Below are 7,120 nucleotides of genomic sequence, written 5' to 3'. Positions count from 1 at the left end.
CTGGTTTGGCAAGTCCTATTTCTGGCTCTCCCTCAGGCACGTCCGGCCCTGCACATCGGACTCTGACAATGAGCAACCTTTATGAAACTCTAGTTCTGCACATTCGGGCTCTGACAATGAGTAACCTTTATGAAACTCTAGTTCTACAGCAACAGATGCACAGCTGACCACCACGTGATGTCGCTCCTGGAGGCAAGAGTGGTTCCTGATACCAACATCAGGGATATATGTATCAGGGATATCTATAATCATATCACATCAAGAGTAGGAAGAGATCACCTGGTGAGATGGGAGGGATGGAGAGATTAGAACTCAGGCTTCCACTTTCAGTTCCTCTTTCAGCACAACTCATTCTTGAGGGAAATGGCTCGATCCATCTCTTAAAGAAACACCACCTCTCAAGTATAAAAGACTGGCTAACAGAACTTCCATGGTAGAGAATACATTCACAATGTGTCAACACTTATACATTTGTCCAGTTCTCTAACATTTCATGCAGAACCACAGCCAGGTTTCAGAATCCTCCACAAGTTACTTCACACAAGCCTCATTGATATCTGAATTCTTACTTCTCCTGAGGCACTTACTTTAGACCATTATTGTCTGAGTGATCTTGAGTGCATTAAGAGAATGAATGAATGAATGAATGAATGAATGAATGAATAGCAGCTCTTATATTTTGTACCTTTGGAATGACTTTTTTCTCTCTATTTTCATATTACTTTTCTTTTTTATTAGATATATTTCTGTATTTACATTTCAAACGTTATTCCCTTTCCTGGTTTCCTGTCCATAAGCTCCCATCCCTTCTCCCTGCCTCATATGGGTGTTGCTCACATCCACCTCCTTACCGCACCTCTTCCAGCAACCTAAGGAAGAAAGCTCATTTGCCTCATGCTAACAAAAGAAGTACATTCCATTATAGTGGAGAACATGTGGTAGCAGGAGCTTCAGACTGTCCAGAAATCATAAAGCAAAGAAAGAAAAGTGGGGACCTACTATATAGTCTCAAAGCCTTTCCCTAGTTGCTCTATCAAGATCCTCCTTTTAAAGATTTCATGACCCTCCCAAAAGGCACCACTCTCTGGGGATGTAGTGTATAACACATAAGCTTTTGTGTGATATTTCACACTTGAATGATAACTGGCTTCCAATAGCCACAAAATAACAGAATAAACAATTACCTTCGCTATTTTGCTTCCATTATTCCCATACTCTTGGCTGGGATCACCATGAGGGAAATTCACTTCCCATTATAGCAGTGATGAATATCCACTCATAAGTAGTAAAAGCAAATCTTATAACAATCCTGGCAATTACAAAAACATTATAATGAAGCCATACATGATATTTGAAGAACCTACATTGAACAATTATTAAATTATGAAAAGAAAAATAAACAATCTTTATAATACAGCACAATAAAGTAAATGTTTAATATATGTACCATAATAGCTAGGTATTTGTAGAAACTAAGGAGAAACAAGTTTTGATTCAAAGCTGTAATAAAACATTCAAATAAGTACCATTCTTATTTGACTTTTTTTTTAAGTCTAAATAAATACATTGATTCCTACACTGAAAATCACACCTTGCTCTAGTTGCAGAGGTATGCTGTAACGGGCCCATTGCATTGTGGGTTATAGGCTATGAATAATGCTCTAATGAGGTACTTTATTTGACAAATTAATATTTTAGGCCTTGATTATGTACCTAAGAATAGTAGACATCTTCAATGTGTCACTCAGGATTTCTGAAACATTTGATACACACAAAGTCCAGAAATGTGTATTACAGTTACTTTTGTTACAGAGTGTAGTTCTCGGCCAGGATATAAATATACACACAGCAAAATTTGATGTGATATTCAGTTTTGCACGAAGAGTAGCAATTCAATTTTGTACTGAGAAGGCTAGCACATGGAAGAACAGCCAGAATCTTCAGTATAGCATGATTGACAAACAATATTGCCATTAATATTTCTAAGAACTCTTAAATTTTTATGGGGGTGTGTACACACAAGAATGTATATGCACAAGTGGAGGCCCAAGGCTGAGATCTTCAACTACTTCCCACTTTTTGTTTTTAAGACAGGATCTCCACTGAACCTAGTGCTCACAGGTTTGTATAGAATGGATGGTCAGGAAGCATCAGGGACCCTCCTATCTATGCCTACCTCTGCACTAGAGTTACCTCACCATTTTGTATATGGTTGCTAGGGATCTGAAGTCTAAGTCCTCCTGCTTGAATGCCCTTGCCTTTACTAACTAAGCTATCTCCCCATCCACTTTCCTTTATACTTTACCTTGTGAACTCAATTTTTTTATTATACCTCAAGAGGAGGGAAGGGTAACTATACACTGGTCCGATCCCATCCGGATCAAAATGGAACCTAATTTCTTAGATTTTATTGCAAAAGCCCAATAAGCTCAGCCTCATGATAAAGAAGACACCAGACCAAGGCTTACTGAAGAACAGATCACAGTACATTGAGGTGTACTCCTCAAACAGCCAAGGCAAAGAAAATCAAGAAAGCACTAAGAATCAGATGGTGGAGGAAGTGAAGGGTAAGGGACAAGTAGAAAGAATGTGGTTTTCTACAGATACTGAAGAGGAAAGGGCATACTGGGCCCACTGATGCTTGTTGAATTGAGTCTTGGCTTTGGTAATGTGTCAGTCTTCATTTAGAGCAGAGTATCTTTAAGCCCCGTCAAATGTAACATTAGCAGAACCTGAAATTGGGTTCTGGGTACAGAGGACTTTATTTCATTTTGTATCTGGTTAATATTCTGACCTTAACCCGCCATATGTTTACTTTAAAACTTAAGAGGGGTTGGGTAGTAGGTGGAATGATGACTCAGTGATCAAGAGCACTGACTGCTTGCCCTTCCAGGGGCTCAAGTCTGGATTTACTGCAGTGTCCGGATGCTGACAACTGCCTTTAAGATCTGATGCTGTCTTCTAGCCTCCACTGGTAGAAAATCTGAATGCGCACAACACAGAGATACACATATACACATAATTTAAAAAAAGATCATAAAAGCTAATGCAAAAATAAAAGTGCTGATAATTTACCTTGTTTTTTAAATCTAATAGTTACATTGCCCGAGTTTCTTAGTGGAAATAGAAATTCATCTGTAAAAATCCTCAAAGCTTTACAGGAAAAGCATGCAAAATATTTTAGGAAGCATAATTATCCCTTTAAAAAACATAAATATATTATATAAAAACTAACATTTTTTTTGGGTTTCTTTTTTTTTTCTTTACATTTTATTGGATTCTTCTTTTCATTGTAGATGTTATCCCCTTTCCCGGTTTCCATAAACCCCTTATCCCATACCCCTCCCCCATTCTTCTATGAGGGTGTTCTCCTACCCATCCACCCACTCCTTCCTGCATCCCCGCCCTGACATTCCCATACACTGGGGTGGGGGGGATTATCCTTCAGTTGGATCACAAGAAGGCCTTTATCTGCTAAATACGCAACAAGAGCCATGGGTCCATCCATGTGCACTCTTTGGGTAGTGATTTAGTCCCTGGAAGATCTGATTGACTGGTATTGTTGTTCTTATGGGGTTGCAAACAACTTCAGCTCCTTCAACCCTTGCTTTAACTCCTTCAATGGGGACCCGTTCTCAGTTCAGCGGTTGATTTCAGCCCTGAGTTTGATTATTTCCTGCCTTGTACTCCTCTTTGGTGTATTTGCTTCTTTTTATTCTAGAGCTTTTAGGTGTGCTGTCAAGCTGCTGACATATACTCTCTCCAGTTTTTTTTTTTTTTTCTTTTTCTTTTTTTTTTGGAGCTGGGGACCAAACCCAGGGCCTTGCGCTTGCTAAGCAAGCGCTCTACCACTGAGATAATCCCCAACCCCTACTCTCCAGTTTTTTTATGGAGGCACTCAGAGCTATGAATTTTCCTCTTAGCACTGTTTTCATTGTGTCCCATAAGTTTTGGTATGGTGTGCCTTCATTTTCATTAAATTCTAAAGAGTCTTTAATTTCTTCCTGTATTTCTTCCTTAACCAAGTAATCATTGAGTAGAGCTTTGTTCAACTTTCATGTGTATGAGGGCTTTCTGTCATTTTTGTTGTTATAGAAGAACAGCCTTAATCCCTGGTGATCTGATAAAATGCATGAGATGATTTCTATATTCTTGTATCTATTGAGGTCTGTTTTGTGACCGATTATTTTGTCAATTTTGGAGAAAGTACCATGAGGTAATGACAAAAAGGTTTATTCTTTTGTTTTAGGGTGAAATGTTCTGTAAATATCTGTTGAGTCCATTTGATTCACAGTTTCTGTTAGTTTGTCTATGTCTCTGTCTAATTTCTGTTTCCATGAACTGTCCACTGATGAGAGTGAGGTATGGAAATCTCCTACTATTAATGTGTGAGGTACAATATGTGTGTTTTGAATTTTAGTAGGTTTTCTTTTATGAATGTTGGTACCCTGGCATTTGGAGCATAGATATTAAGAATTGAGAGTTCATCTTGGTGGATTTTTCCATTGATTACTATGAAGTGTCCTTCCTTATTTTTTTTTTTTTTTGATAATTTTTGGTTGAACGTCGATTTTATTCAAAATTGGAATGGTTAGTCCAGTTTGTTTCTTTGGACCGTTTGTTTGGAAAGTTGTTTTCCAGCCTTTTACTCCGAGCTAGTATCTGTCTTTCTCTCTGAGGTGTGTTTCCTGTATGCAGCAAAATGCTGGGTCCTCTTTATCCAGTCTGTTAGTCTATGCCTTTTTATTGGGGAATTGAGTCCGTAGATGTTAAGAGATATTAAGGAATAGTGATTGTTGCTTCCTGTTATTTTTGTTGTTAGAGGTGGAGTTATGTTTTGTGTCTCTCTTCTTTTTGTTTGTTGCATGGAGACTACTTTCTTCCTTTTTCTAGTGTATAGTTTCCCTTCTTGTGTTGGAGTTTTTCATTTATTATCCTTTGTAGGGCTGAATTGTAGAAAGATATTATATAAACTTTGTTTTGTCATGAATATCTTGGTTTCTCCATCTACGTCAATTGAGAGTTTTACAGGAACAGTAACCTGGGCTGGCATTTGTGTTCTCTTAGGGTCTGTATGACATCTGTCCAGGATCTTCTGGCTTTCACAGTTTCTGATGAGAAGTCTGGTGTAATTCTGATAGGTTCCCTTTATATGTTAGTTGACCCTTTTCCCTTACTGCTTTTAATAATTTTTTTGTCCACTTAGTGTTTGGTTATTATGGTTATTAGTGTGTGACATTTCTTTTATGTCCAATCTATTTGGAGTTCTGTAGGCTTCATGTATGTTTATGGGCATCACTTTCTTTAGGTTAGGGAAGTTTTCACCTATAATTTTGTTGAAGATATTTACTGGCCCTTTAAGTTGGGAGTCTTCACTCTCTTCTATACCTATTATCCTAAGGTTTGATCTTCTCTTTGTGTCCTGGATTGCCTGGTTATTTTGTAGTAAGAGCTTTTTTGCATTTTACATTATCTTTGATGGTGGTGTCAATGTTTTCTCTGGTATCTTCTGTCCCTAGATTCTCTCTTCTATCCCTTGTAGTCTATTGGTGATGCTTGCATCTATATCTACTGATCGCTTCCACTGCTTTTCTGTCTCCAGGGTTGTCTCTCTTTGTGCTTTCTTTATTGTTTCTATTTCCATTTCTTAGTCTTGGACAGTTTTGTTCAATTCCTTCACCTGTTTGGTTATGCTTTCCTGTAATCCTTTATGGGAATTTTGTCTTTCTTTAAGGGCTTCTACTTGTTTACTTGGTTGCCTTGTATTTCTTTAAGGGAGTTATTTATGTCCTTCTTAAAGCCCTCCATCATCATCATCATCATCATCATCATCATCATCATCATCATCATCATCATCATCATAAAATGTGACTTTAAATCTAAATCTTGCTTCTCTGGTGTGTTTGGATATCCAGTATTTGCTTTGGTGGGAAAACTGTGCTCCTATGATGCCAGATATTCTTGGTTTCTGTTGCTTAGATTCCTGTTCTTGCCTCTTGCCATCAGGTTGCCTCTGGTATTAGCTTGTCTTGCTGTCTCTGACCATGTCTTGACTCTCCTGTAGGCTTGTGCTTCAGCACTCCTTTTTTTTTTCTTTTTTTCGGAGCTGGGGACCGAACCCAGGGCCTTGCGCTTGCTAGCCAAGTGCTCTACCACTGAGCCAAATCTCCAACCTTCAGCACTCCTTTTGACCTGTTTTCTTTCAGTTTGATCTGGAAACAGAGAACTCTTCCTGGTTTTGTGTGACCCAAAGCCTCCAGGCAGGTTGTTTTGAGCAGAACAATTGGTCTTAACTCTTCTCTCAGGTGTATAGTCACTCCTGGACACTGGCTTTCAACTCTAGTCACAAGCAGAAACCCTAAGGATCCTGCCCCTGACTGCTCTTAGGTCCCTGTGCCCAGAGGGCACATATGGCACTTGGGCCAGGAATGTGGGCAGAAAGTAGTTGTTACCTCTTAGTTCTCAGGAGTGTCTGCACTTCTGAGGGTCCAGCGCTCTGCCTCATGGGTTGTGGGACCAGTTCACATCACTTCTAGGCAAAGGCAGAAACTTGCAGGTTACTGCAACTGACTGTTTCTATATTCCTATATCCAGAGGCACGATGCAGTTTCCTCTTGACCAACACTATAAGCAGAAGTGGGCAGAAGTGGTGGTCTCTCCTGAGGTCTCAGGATTGTCTGCACTTCTGGGAGTTCAGTCCCCTCCCCCATGGTATTTCACACTTCCAATTTTAAAAGAACACTAATATTAACTGAGGTTTCAGATGCATGCAAAACAATCCTGTAATTCAAAAAGTAAGTCAATCCAACTTACTTTTTACTTATTTTTACAGATTATTTAACACAGTTATAGTTTCAATACAAGACTAATTTCGGTATGTTTTAAACCAGCATAGTGATAAATTTTTCTAATTAAAAATGATCAATTAACTACTTTAGGTTCATAGACGTTCTAAAATCCCCCCCCCCTCTAGAACAATTTAAAAAAAGAAGCAAAATTTCCTGCTGGTAAATAATGTTTTGAAAAATTAACATTTCATTCATCATTTAATTCATTTATTTTTATTGTATATGCGTATGTGGGGTGTGTGTGTGTGTGTGTGTGTGTGTGTTTGTGTCTG

The sequence above is a fragment of the Rattus norvegicus genome, chromosome 13 (assembly GCF_036323735.1).
Source record: "Rattus norvegicus strain BN/NHsdMcwi chromosome 13, GRCr8, whole genome shotgun sequence".
Lineage (NCBI taxonomy): Eukaryota > Metazoa > Chordata > Mammalia > Rodentia > Muridae > Rattus > Rattus norvegicus.
This window is presented reverse-complemented; position numbering follows the sequence as displayed.